Raw genomic sequence first — 14,459 nt, forward strand, 5'->3', positions numbered from 1 at the left:
ATAATTTTCCAAATTGTAAATAACTTAAATTGTACATTTTGTCAGTATTTGTAGCCATCTACAGATGAATCAAAATTTTCTGTCAGTAGTATTATATTAACAAAAATGTTATGGAAATAGACTGTCATACGGCTACTTCTAGTTTTCAGATACATAAAATCTCCAGTGGACATGTGTCCTATTTCCCATTAAGATATGATCTAAATGTGCTATAGTAGGCCCCGATACCCATACAGAATGTCCCAATAGTAGTCTATATTACGATACAAGTGTGGTTAACTGCATTATAATAGGACCGAGAAAACAGTTTGAAGAAACTGTCAGACAATATGAAATGAAGTATTAGTTGGTTGCCAGTTCCAAGTCTGGAAAAGTGGGAAGTAAGATTTTGTCGTGATGAAATTTAACTGAGACTGAAGTTACCTACACACATTTTTGACAGGGACTCAGTTTACCTATACATAATGTTTGGCATGAATTCATTTTACCACATATTTCCCAGTAGGGACTGAGTTTACCAACTCCGATAACAAATTGAGGTTGGCATCATTCTTGTTTAAATAAATCAAGAAAGAAATGTGTTACTTTTATATAAATTACCCTGTATAATAGTGCACAAACCCAGTAAGCACTGAGCATGGAAAATGCAGGTGGCCCAAATTTTGTCTCTGAAATATTGGTTTCACACATCTAGAGCTGAGGGAGACCCTCCACGCTCTTGTGTGCGTTAGCGCTGTGTTGCTCGAAGGGCGGGCAGCGAAGTAGCGTATCGGGATGAGCCAGTGCGGGTTAACAAGTAGGAGAGACAGAGAGGGACTGCGCGGAGCGGCTCCTCCCAGCAACTAATTCTTGGGTCGCGAACTCCGCTCAAACATCATTTAGTTTCATCGCTACACAGGCTTAGTTTCCTCGCGCGGTGACAACGGCTTCCAGGTGTGAACCAGTGCAAACTTCGGTGTTGTTATTGACGACAAGCCAGTGGTTTTGTGTACGAAACGCGCAACGAACGCATATCACGAAAATAAGAGTCGGCTAACAAAAGTACTTACAGCTAGTGGTCGGATGGCTGATGTACGAATATCGACATGACTAACAAGACAATTTCAGTGCGGCAGAGTTTACCACGTGAGTGTTATAATTAAAGGGGATTGTTTAGCTATAAATTTGTGGTTCGAACTTAGCCCAAACCGGAGCAAGAAACTTGTAGTTTCAATACAATTAGGCTACATTTTTACAGTTTTACTAAAGCCTATATTACGATTTAAAATTCAAAAATTTTATATTGAATTCCTCACATTTTCATATATTTTACGTTACTGTTAGAAATTAGAATCCAAACCAAATTTTTTTATGTTTTTACTAATTTTCAGTTACTGCTACCTATAAACAAAATTAGCCTCACGTTAAATGGATTTATCTGTGATAGTTCACAATATTTAAGACATAATATCGAGTCAAATTTGACCATTTTCTTCATGTTTATAGAAATGTTACAATTCATAATCCATACTCAGTGTTAGAAGTGATAAAGATGTAAAAGGGGGGATGTTGCGGTTTATAATCCAAATTTTATACAAAAATTCTTCAGATTTTTATGTATTAAAATACATTAAAATACGTTACTGTTAGGAATTAGAATCCAAACTAAAATTTTGATGCTTTTATTAATTTTCATTTACTTATAAACCAAATTCAACCTCACGTTCAATGGATTTATCTGTGATAGTTCACAATATTTAAGACATAGTATCAAGTCAAATTTGACCATTTTCTCCATGTTTATAGAAATTTTGCAATTCATAACCCATTCTCAATGTTAGAATTGATAAAGATGTAAAAGGGGGGAGGATTTCTAGTTGACATACTAATCTTCTACTTTTTTCTTCAAATTGTTTAGAGTCTATATTAGTTATAACATTTATTCGGTTTTAAAGTTTATTGTTATAGAGTTATGTATTATTATTATTATTATTATTATTATTATTGTTATTGTTATTATTGTTATTACTAGTATTATTGTTGTTTTCGTTCATGTTCATTTTAATTACTGTGGCACCTGACATGGTATTTTGAATTTTTGGTGCTATTGTTTTAATATAAATTAGGCCTATTATTTTTACGTTAAATTATAACGTTTTTATATGTCGAAAATCAGATGTAGGCTAATATTTCAGTCATTCAAGACAAACTGGAAATTCCAATGATAAAATTTTTCTCAGAAATATTTGTTTATTATTAGTGTAAGACATAGATAAGGCTCTAAATTTAAATATTCTAATGCTTTATTTTCAAAAGGAAAATATTTTATAAAAATTTATATGTCCATAGAATCTAAGTGATCTTGGCTAGTTAATGGGTACTTTTTGTTTCCATAAAGTTTGCAGCACTTACTCATAGAGAGATCAGCTGTTAATGTGTGTTTTTCAAGGAGTTGTTATTGAAGAAATATTTTGAGAGCCTGTACTGTTAATTCCAGGGCTTCGGGACCAAGGAACTTTTTACTCTGTACTATAAGTTATTCTTTCTGCCATTCGGTTTTTTAAGTAGGCCTATATTAGGTTAACAACGATTAGCAATCTTACAGTTCAAGTGAATATTTTGACTTAGAAATGTCACAGTTGTTTCGAAACTGGAAAAATAGACATTAATTCGTATGCAACATCTGTGACATGGAAGAAACGGCTATAAAATATTTGATTATGTTTTTGTGAACTTTCCCATGCAATTTGCATAGTTTTCAAATGGATACTATGAGAATGAATCTCTTTTTGCTTGAGGCAGAGACCTGTGTTTTACACTTTTTGTTAATAAGGTGTAAACTGAGTTCACAAATCTTGCAACATCCGCGACGGAACCTTTCTTCTATTTTCTGTAATAATAATAAATTTTATTCAAACAACTTTTTTTTCTGTGAAACGATACTGATCTTTTAAATTGATTCTAATAATAAAAGTTGGCAAAAGTCATTTCATTTTCAGTATAGAGAGTTTGGAAATAGTAAAAATGTAACATCCATGACAACTGGAATGGCTGATTTACAAACGACATTCAGAATAAGCTAATACAGCAAATTCATTCCAGAGGAGAAAATGTTCTGACGATCGCACAGAAAATAAATGAAATTTCAGGAAAAATATCGCTATTCAGGCCGGTGTGATAGACTACTAGTAACATTAAAACATAATACGAGAGATTATATTCATATAAGGGTAGTATATGTAGTTTCTTTCCCCGGTGGTAATGAACACAGGAATGCAGAAGTTGGGGGGGGGATGTCCTGAAGGGGAGAAATTCCCCGGCTTCCCCCTCCTTCAATATGAACACTGCCCACACTTTAATTCACACTGCGGATTCCGACAGGTTATGTAATTATTCAACGATTTTTTTTTTACTGTACAGTACCATTGAACTGCCCATATATCCCTAAAATTATTTCAAATTTTATATTTGTCAAAGCCATTATCAAATATAATCCAAATTTAACTCAAGTGAATTGAATTTTTGTATATACTGTTTATGTTTTATGACCAGGCTTCGAGACTTCGGACCCAATAGAGCAGTTCAGTGGGAAATCCGCATAACGGCGTACTGAGTATAGTGGTAAAGCGTACAGTGGGTGGGGGTACTGTACAACTATTTCCAACAAATATGCAAAAGAAAACGCTCTGGATTTGAAGGTTCTGACGAATAATTTGGTTTTCATACCAACCTATTTTCAAACTGTGTCTGAAACTATTACACGGTTAGAAAAGTCAAAGCAAGAGATGCCGGAAGCCCTCAAATTAATTTAGAAAATGATGCAGAGAATTAATGACACATAAAGTACACAGGTTACTGAACGTGTAAAACAGAAGTGGAAATCAATTTTATGTAAAAATAACGGATATGGAACACTGTGTAACATAAACAGCAAATTAGTGGACATAGAGTCACCCGAGAATAAAGGACTGTCTCTTAGAGACTGCAATGATAGATTTTTTTCGTTTTGCTCCTATGACGTTATGCGACGTAGAGCGCAGCTTTCTACAGTACAAACTTTGTCAGATAACCGAAAAAGATTTACGTTTGAGACACTTAGAATGTGTCTTGTAGTAGGTACATTGCAATTCGGTACTGTAACTGCACTTCCTAAAGACGACCAATAGGATAAATGAAAAAATTAAAATTGCTAAATGCTTATTTCCACCATTAACACTGTGTATAATTAAACACAAATGCTTACAAAAGACAGGAGAATAAATGCTTTTCATATTCTTTTGACATTATCATTGTATAATGTATATTTACTTTCAGAATGTACATATGTATGTTTCCCCATACTACCGTACTCTACTCTAAATAGCAACGTTGTTACCTCAACACATCTCTATCTACCTGCAGCGAGTCAACAACCTATAGTGCATGCACAGTAAACTTATTGTATCGGGTCCAAAGTCTCGAAGCCTGCTTATGACTTATAATCCAAAATTAGCTAAAAATTTACTAATTACATTCGAGATATTTTTATCAATAAAATGAATATATTCTTCAAAATCGGATTCACTTTACACCGGTATCTCAAAATTAAATATGTTATTATTAAGTCTTACCTAACGTTTACGATTTATAATTCTTACGATTAATAACAAACATTTCTGTTAATGTTAGTGTTTCATTTTGACTAAAAATTTTTACTAAATGCTGATAAAATATTTCTAAAATGTTTATTTTATATTAAAAAATTCACTGATTGCTCGTATTTTTTTTGTAACATGACGTCTAAGTCTCAAATCTGAATAAGCAATATTTATAGTTTTTCTTCATAATCGTTTCGACTAACAAAATTTAATTTAATTTTTAATAAGAGTCACGACTTATAATGTATTACTAATTTTTTTTTCATGAAATACCTATTTATAAAGTTTTCTTTAAAAAAACTGTAATATATCTTAGCTTATATTGGAAATTGTATGCAGTTCTACTATAAAAAGCAGACGAAGTATTCTTCTTTCTAGATATAGGGAGACATGCAAATTTCATCTTAAGCTGAAAAGATATTATTAAATTTGTTTTTCTTGTTCTTACCTTTACGCTGGCCGATGTCACACGCAACTGAAATTAAAATAAAAAAATTATTCAAAGAAAAATATATCATAACGTTACAATTACAAAATAATAGCCTAATTAAAAATCTTCGTCTGATAGCTTGAAATATATTAGAAATAGTAATGAATGAAAATAAAGCTGATTTATTTTTGCAGAATACTTATCACATGCAGGGTGAACTTAAGCAATGTCCTTAACTTCAGGAAGTTATTCCTTGAGGTATTTAAAAAAAATGTCAGAAACGAAATTCACTGGTAAAGAAGACCAACAATTGGTAGAACTACTAAGATTTATTTCAAATAATCCGTCCTCAAGTGAGGTTGACCACTGGGATCCGGAATTAACAAACATAAAAGATAAAGGGAAATGATAGGAGCAAAATAATGACTCGATTTGTACAGTAAAACAAAAATTTACCTGTTAACTAGATGATAGTGTAGAATTTGAAGAGAGGCCTTCAGAATTTCCATTACAATCTTCTGAATCTCATAAAAGGGAATTTTAAAGGATTTAAGGATATTACATGTAAATTTTGGTAAACAACCCCTCGCTCCAAATAGTAAGCCTGTAACATCCCAGTTGTAAAGCGAAATGCCATATTTTTCACTGAGGTATGGAAGACAAGGTACATATTTAGCTCGCTTGTCATCATTTATCTGTAGTGCTTGATTCGTATCTCGTTCAAAGCAAATCGTAGGGTCTAAGACCATCGCTCTCTGAGTTCTTCTATTGATGGCAATTATATCGACTTTTCTATGAGAATCATCTTCAGACACACAATGAATCTCTTCATGTAGTCTACTTCCCATCCTCTGTTTCTTAACAGGTTGGCAATTGCTGTACGGGCACGATGGTGTCTCCCTTCTTACAGAACCCCAGTACGTGGCCAAGTGTTTCAGTCTCGCTGCAGCCGGGATGGCGACAACGGGTAGTACTGAAGGTTCTGCCAGGGACAAATCTCAATGCTGTGGCGTTGCAAGACATCTTGATGGCATTGATGTATTCCGAGGACGAAAGACACTTTTTAGAGGAGATTCAGGAGTTGGGGACATTCTTCAAACACCTTTGCCTTTATGTGGGAGCTGGCACCATGACTAGAATGATTGTTTTCTGAGAACTTCTCTGAGATGTTTTCCTTTAGTTTGAGGAGTGACGCTGTTTCGAGAAATCTTCAGGCGTGTGAGAGATGTTTTCTTCTCAGGAAACTTAGCCTATTTTCTTCTATTGATAAATGATTCTTCATCGACAAAGAAATCCTCTTTCACATCCTGTATTGAATATTGAACTCAAAGACTTTCTTTGTTTCTTTCACAGCATATTGCACAACAAATCATAGTTATCATCATCATCTTCATCATCATCGTCGTCGTCGTCATCGTCATCATCATTATAGTTTTCTTCTCCTTCGAGTATTTTAGAAGCACTTTTATAGTCACATTTCACAGAATATTTGCATGTATTTTCTCAAAAAACTATTCCAGAATACGTATTGAGAGTTTCTGTGTTGGTTTGGCTTGTCATTTGTCTCGGTCACCATACTAATTTGTGTGAAAAGACAAATGAAAGATAGCTCTATCTTCTGTCTCTGTTGCATGTCTCGGTCGCTTGTCTCTTGCCACCTTTACCTGTTAGGTACAACCTTAGACACAAAATGTAACCGATCTCCTATAGCGTGAAGTTGTCTAACAACCAAACTTTCTCATGGGGGTAGATAAAAAAGTTGTTTTTTTTTTCATCATGTTAACAATGTCAAAACAAGCGCTAATACAAATTTTGGCCACTCGAGCGCAATTACGACAGCCGTAAAAATAAGTTTTCCTGGGGCTGTTTACAGAAAGAAAACACAATTTCATGGAAAGATTTATTGGAACAGATACAGCAATTGTTGAGCTATTTTTCAACATATTACCCAACGGAAATGAGACATCTATCATATCGTGGGATCAACTTTTATATCCCTGTGTCGTAGAAGTCTGCCGTCTGCGTCTCTCTGTTGATCCTACGTTATGACAAATGTCTCAATTCCTGTAGGAAATATGTTGAGAATTAGCTCAATAATTGGTATATACTGTTTCAAAAAATCTTTCTATGAAAATTGTGTTTTATTTCTGTAAACGGCCCCAGAGAAACTTACTTTCTGGACGGCCCTTATAATTGCGCTCGAGTGGCCAAAATTTGTATACGCACTTGTTTTGACATTATTAACATAGTGGAAGAAAAAAATAACTTTTTTATCTGCCCCCCATGAGAATATCTGCTTGTAAGTCCACTTCGGGCAGCGCCTGGTTCACACGACTACGGAGAGGATGTTTATGATTTATACATATTTTATCCCTTGAATATAATATCTTTGTTATAACGCTTTATCTATAAACAGACATAAAAAGCAACAAACAAATAAACACATAAAACAAAGGAAAAACAGAGCGGAGTCTTCCGTAAGAAATTCGTTCAAGTGTAAACCTAAGCTGTCATGGTATCAACCGAAATTTTTCGAAGGGGTCTTTGCGTATGACAGACGGTCTTTTTTTTTGTCTAAGATTGAAACTTTGAGTTATGAATTGGACTGCCACACACATTTTTTAAGTAAGCTTATACGACAAAGCAAATGTTTTCTACATATCATCATCATCATCATCATCATCTTAGTGGGTTGAGAGAAAACCCCGGAAAAACCTCAACCAGGATTGGAACCAGGACCCGCTTTTATCACGGTCAGACATACCGTTTCTCCACACCGGTGCACCTAATTCTAATTAGTTTTAATATATCAATATAAACGGAATTTTTATTAGGCCTACAATATCCGTAAGGATTGTGAAACTGTCCCTGATGCAATGTAGAAACATTTTGATTTTTACATCCGTTGATACTTTCACTCACCATGAGCCATGCATGATATTACGTTTCTATAGTGCTTTCATTTTTTCTTTCCACGCTAGCGGATGTAGGCTAGAACGGAAGCGGTAGCGCACAGTGCAGCTGTCCACTTGCGAGCGTGGAAAGATAAAATGTATGAACTGTATAATACAGTCCTAAATGATTCTCTATCTGGTATCTACACGCAGCTGAGGTAGAGACACTAAATAGCTGTGGCAGTATGAATTAATAATACTCATTTATGATCACTCCTTTTAAAATGAAATGCTTGACAATGACTACATGTATCATACGCGTATATTGGATATGCATCATAATTCTTACATTGTTTACATTTTAAAATTTCCTGGCTTGATGCATTGTTCATGGCAATACCGCCATTTATATAGAGACGCGTCTCCTTTCATATCTTGAAACACTAATATTTCTACGTACTTATAAGTCTTACTACGTTTCTTTCGATGGCCAAGGACACTCATTATGAAAGGATCGCTTTCCAACGTAGAACGAATCACAAAATTGTTTCTTCCATCATTAAACATTTTCACATAACGGACTTAATTTGCAATTTTCTTTCAAACGTACAGTATATCCTAAGAAACAAACGAAAGAAGGAAACAATATCAGATGTATATCCTGCGAAAGAAACGAAAAAAGAAAAGTGACCTATTGTACTGTAATGTACTAGCGACTGTTATCGAGTTTATTTATTTTGAATTTTTTAATAATTCAACATCCAGATTTTAACAAAATTATATTTTCCCCACAATCACGACTTTAATACCTTTCGATTTAGACATCACACATTAGGCCTATAGGTGTTACAATTTGTCTAAATTCTTATGCCATGTTTATACTAGAGATAGAGTCCCTCGATAATAATTGAATGTAGTAAGAGTTGAGACAAGGAGCATACTACTTCTGATTGGTTGGATACAACCATGACTTCCATTGATATATAATTGATAAATCTAGGTATACACATCAATGGAAAATGCCTGTTATTATTCGGTTGAGAAGCTTTTGTCATCTAGTCTGCTGTCAAAAAATCTGACAGAATTTATAAAACAGTTATATTACCGGTTGTTCTTTATGGTTGTGAAACTTGGACTCTCACTTTGAGAGAGGAACAGAGATTAAGGGTGTTTCAGAATAAGGTCCTTAGGAAAATATTTGGGGCTAAGAGGGATGAAGTTACAGGAGAATGGAGGAAGTTACACAAAGCAGAACTGCACGCATTGTATTCTTCACCTGACATAATTAGGAACATTAAATATAGACGTTTGAGACGAATCCAGAAATAGAGTGTTAGTTGGGATGCCGGAGGGAAAAAGACGTTTGGGGACGCCGAGTCGTAAATGGGAGAATAATATTAAAATTAATTTGAGGTGGATATGATGATAGAGACCGGATTGGTCTTGCACAGGCTTATGTGAGGGCGGCAATGAAGCTGCAGGTTCTTTAAAATTCATTTGTAAGGTAGTAAGTAATATTCAAAAATAAATTGGGTCGATGAAAAAATAAATCCCTCATTACTTGTAACATCTAGACTCTAGAGTTCCTTTATAATGACAGTTGAAATTTTGTATGGTCTCTGATTCCATCAATAATAGTTTAAAATAAGTAATGATTTGATAGCACTGAAATTGGACAAAACAAATTTCCTATGGGAAGTACAATAAAACTATAGCACTTATATTGCATGCAAATACCTATTAAATATATTTGGTAAATAATTTTATTGTAGCCTATAGGCCTATTACATTATTTCATAATATAATTTATTATATATAATAGGCCTACATAAAATTATTATTACAGCTAGTTTAATACTGAGGGATAAGGAAAACTTATTATCTGTAGGCTAGAATCCTCTGTCTCAACTCATATTAAATGATTTTCGAGGAACTCTTATGGGGAGAGGATGGTATTTTTAAAACTTTTTTCCTATTTGGATAAAATATTAATTTTTTTGTATTTAGAGAGCTCAACCAAATAAAAAATAAAAAAAATAATTATTTGGTAGCCCAAATTTGAAGAAAATATACCCAATGCAGGACTGTACTAAAACCGATATATCTAAACCGTTTTTAAAGATAGATTCAAACAGTTTTTTGCATTGTATTTGCAAAATCATGTTGTACAAACTGTCTGTAACAGAATTGTGATATTAGTCCCTACGTTTGTAAAATAAACAATTAAAATTTAATAACAATTTTCTGATTTCCTTTCTTGCAAACAAACGGACGTATTTTTAAAATGAAATCAATTAACAAAATTTTGTTACAGAGAAAAGTTTCCTAATAGTCTAAAGAATGTGTGTCCTAAATTTCATGCATGTATCTTTAATAATTCAGAAATTATATCCATTTTTGTCTGGTAATGTAGCAAAAAAATTGAAGTTACTGGAAACCGATAAAAGTGGGCGTGTGATTTAAAAATCCATAGCGCAGGAAGTTTAAAAATGACGTCTCAACATTCGATAAGGGCACAAATACCCACAAAATATTATGCAATGCATTCCACACATATCAAAGGGTATTTTAAAGAATTTTTTTTTTTGAAAATATAATTTATCGGAAACAACAATAGAAGTGGGCGTGTGATTTAAAAATCCATAACGCAGGAAGTTTAAAAATGGCGACTCAACATTCGATAAGGGCACAAATACCCACAAAATGTTAGGCAATGCATTCCACACATATGAAAGGGTATTTTAAATAATTTTTTTTTTTTGAAAATATAATTTATCGGAAACAACAATAAAAGTGGGCGAGTGATTTAAAAATCCATAACGCAGGAAGTTTAAAAATGGCGACTCAACATTCGATAAGGGCACAAATACCCACAAAATGTTATGCAATGCATTCCACACATATCAAAGGGTATTTTAAAGAATTTTTTTTTTGAAAATATAATTTATCGGAAACAACAATAAAAGTGGGCGTGTGATTTAAAAATCCATAACGCAGGAAGTTTAAAAATGGCGACTCAACATTCGATAAGGGCACAAATATCCACAAAATGTTATGCAATGCATTCCACACATATCAAAGGGTATTTTAAAGAATTTTTTTTTTGAAAATATAATTTATCGGAAACAACAATAAAAGTGGGCGAGTGATTTAAAAATCCATAACGCAGGAAGTTTAAAAATGGCGACTCAACATTCGATAAGGGCACAAATACCCACAAAATGTTATGCAATGCATTCCACACATATCAAAGGGTATTTTAAAGAATTTTTTTTTTGAAAATATAATTTATCGGAAACAACAATAAAAGTGGGCGAGTGATTTAAAAATCCATAACGCAGGAAGTTTAAAAATGGCGACTCAACATTCGATAAGGGCACAAATACCCACAAAATATTATGCAATGCATTCCACACATATCAAAGGGTATTTTAAAGAATTTTTTTTTTGAAAATATAATTTATCGGAAACAACAATAAAAGTGGGCGAGTGATTTAAAAATCCATAACGCAGGAAGCTTAAAAATGGCGACTCAACATTCGATAAGGGCACAAATACCCACAAAATGTTATGCAATGCATTCCACACATATCAAAGGGTATTTTAAAGATTTTTTTTTAATTTAATCATTTTTCACCAAAAAATACCACCCTCTCCCCTTAACTAGAGAACTACTTTCATTTGTTCACATTTAAATACCATTCGCTATAACCATGCAATTTTTAACGACCTTCGAATTTCTACATACGCCCAGCTTGAAAATGTTTGCAGAATGCATTTTTTTTTTTCGAAAAATTGAGTCGTTTTCATCATTTTAGTAAATTTTACAGCTCGTAGAGTTTTCCTGTGAATTTCATTAACAAAGTTGCACTAAGCATTCAATTATTGAACATAGCCTATGTATTAATACACACAAATTAATGAGGGATTTTATCTTAAAAACGAAGTCTGTTCCTATTAGCCTATATAGATTATAGACTGCTGCTGCTACTACTACTAGTACCACCACCACTACTGATGATGATGATGATGATTATTATTATTATTATATATTATTATTACTACTACTACTACTACTACTACTACTACTACTACTACTACTACTACTATTCTTATTGTGAAAATATTTGTACAGCAGTCTCCCTAAAATATGGAGCAAGTCTTTGTCGTTGACACAACGTATTTTGTTGAATAAATGATACGTAGTCTATAAGTGGTGTAGTCTACGTCACGCCATCTGCAACAGTACTCGTGATTCATCTTCTTTTGAGTGAAAATTGTTTGTTAAAGCAAAAAGTGTTTACTGAAATGATTCATAACAAGATGCGAGCTAATTCATAATTTCTTTTTGTTGAAACTTCTATTTCGTAGTCGAGCTTTAAGAGGGGACTAACTGTGAAACTTCCTTAAAAGAGACAAATGTCAGTGGTGGCTTGTTATTTCGGAAGGAGGAAGATGGAGAGTAGGATAAATACGGACTACAACAAAACAACAAATGTAACTACTGAGATTAACTTTCTATCATGAGTAGGCCTACTTAATTTTAGTGTAAATTTAAACTGGCATTATCATGTTTTTTAAAGTATAAAAGTGGGTATATTTGGGCAAAGTACATGAGTTATTCATATATTTCAAAAGGCATATGACTAGGTTAACAGACAAGTTTTATATAATATTCTTGTTGAATTTGTTATTCCCAAGAAACTAGTTCGATTAATTAAAATGTGTCTCAGTGAAACTTACAGTATAGTCCGTATAGGCCAATATCTGCCTGATGCTTTTCCAAATCACTGCAGGCTAAAGCAAGGAGATGCACTATCACCTTTATTTTTCAACTTTCCTCTAGAATATGTCATTAGGGAAGTCCAGGAAAAGAGGGAGGGTTTGGAATTGAACGGGTTACATCAGCTGTTTGTTTATGAAGATGACGTGAATATGTTGGGAGAAAATCCACAAACGATTAGGGAAAACACGGGAATTTTACTTGAAGCAAGTAAGGAGATAAGTTTGGAAGTAAACCCCGAAAAGACAAAGAATGTGATTATGTCTCGTGACCAGAATATTCTACGAAATATAAATATAAAAAGAGGAAATTTATCATTTGAAAATGTGGAAAATTGAAATATCTTGGAGCATCAGTAACAAATATAAATGACACTCGAGAGGAAATTAAACACTCAATAAATATGGGAAATTGCTGTTATTATTCGGTTGAGAAACTGGATTTATCATCCAGCCTGCTCTTGAAAAATCTGAAAGTTGGAATTTATAAGTAAAACGGTTATATTACAGGTTGTTCTGTATGGCTGTGAAACTTGGACTCTCACTTTGAGAGAAGAACAAAGGCTAAGGGTATTTGAGAATAAGGTGCTTAGGAAAATATTTGTGACTAAGAGGGACGAAGTTACAGGAAAATGGAGAAAGTTATAGCCTACAACGCAGAACTGCACGCATTGTATTCTTCACATAACATAACGAGGAATATTAAATCCAGACTTTGAGATGGGCAGGGTCATCCGAGAGGCAACACTTACTGTATCCGTCATCTGGGTGCCTTTCGTTCGTGTATTTCTCTACACCCTCAGCTAGTCGCTATAATTGACTATTCCTAAGCAAGTGTTTTCTTGGCGCGTAATTAAGTTGGTGCGATCTTGGGTCAAGACTATGTTCTGATCAGAAGTTCTCAGTCTCTATATTTATGTTTTTACAGCATTTATTATAATTGGTCAAACAACTGTTTTGAGAATTTTGAAAAAAAATGAATAGGCCTATAATTAAACTCTGTTGATGTGTAATCATTAATATAATTAACCAGGAAAGGTTAAAAAATATAATTGAAGACGTCACCCGAATAAGGGCGTATACAGCAAAATGTAGTTCTGATATAAACTAATTTCAATATTTGAAAGCTGTCAGGTTCATCATAATTGCGTCGGAAAAGTTTTTCCATTACTGTTAATTAGTTTCGAGGATATTTAAAATAAAATTATTGAAACATAACAGCAAATAGTATGTTCTGCTATTAGTAAATAAATATAATATGGAACTCTGTATACGCCCTTTTTCCGGCGACAATATGTTTTAGTACTGTTTTTAATTATTCTGATGTTCTAGCTGTCTAACTTTGCATGGAAATTAATTATTTATAGGAACATCTTGTACTTCATTAATAATTTTGTTTTAAAAAGTAAAATAAAATAAATTCAACAAAATAAAATATACATTTACCATAACATACTAAATAAAAATATTGAATAATTACACAAGTAGGCCTACAAAATAACATTACATTTTTAGTTTATGGTTTTCTCGTCTTTATGTCTTTTTCTTCTTTATGCATCATCACTATTGTTGCTAGTGTCATTTTCACCATTGTGTGTCCCGACTTTATTCAGCATTGAGTTCAGCCAACTTTGGCTATCTTCATCTAAAAACTGTAAGAGATCTCTTCAGTCCTCCGCCCTGGAGGGTTTCAAAGACACTGGGTTCATTTGTGTTGGACTCAAAAAAGTTTCAGCT

At 33.3% G+C, this 14,459-nt stretch overlaps 1 protein-coding gene across 1 annotated transcript in view; it reads left to right on the plus strand.

The window, feature by feature from the left end:
• The first annotated feature begins 989 nt into the window (after window positions 1–989).
• The window catches only part of LOC138694408 (homeobox protein zampogna-like), a 64,421-nt gene continuing 50,951 nt past the window's right edge, over window positions 990–14,459 (plus strand). The window contains exon 1 of the mRNA XM_069818105.1: window positions 990–1,125. The gene's annotated coding sequence lies outside the window, so the exon portion shown is untranslated. The remainder of the gene's footprint in view (window positions 1,126–14,459) is intronic.

Source organism: Periplaneta americana, chromosome 1 (genome assembly GCF_040183065.1).
Source record: "Periplaneta americana isolate PAMFEO1 chromosome 1, P.americana_PAMFEO1_priV1, whole genome shotgun sequence".
NCBI classification, from domain to species: domain Eukaryota; kingdom Metazoa; phylum Arthropoda; class Insecta; order Blattodea; family Blattidae; genus Periplaneta; species Periplaneta americana.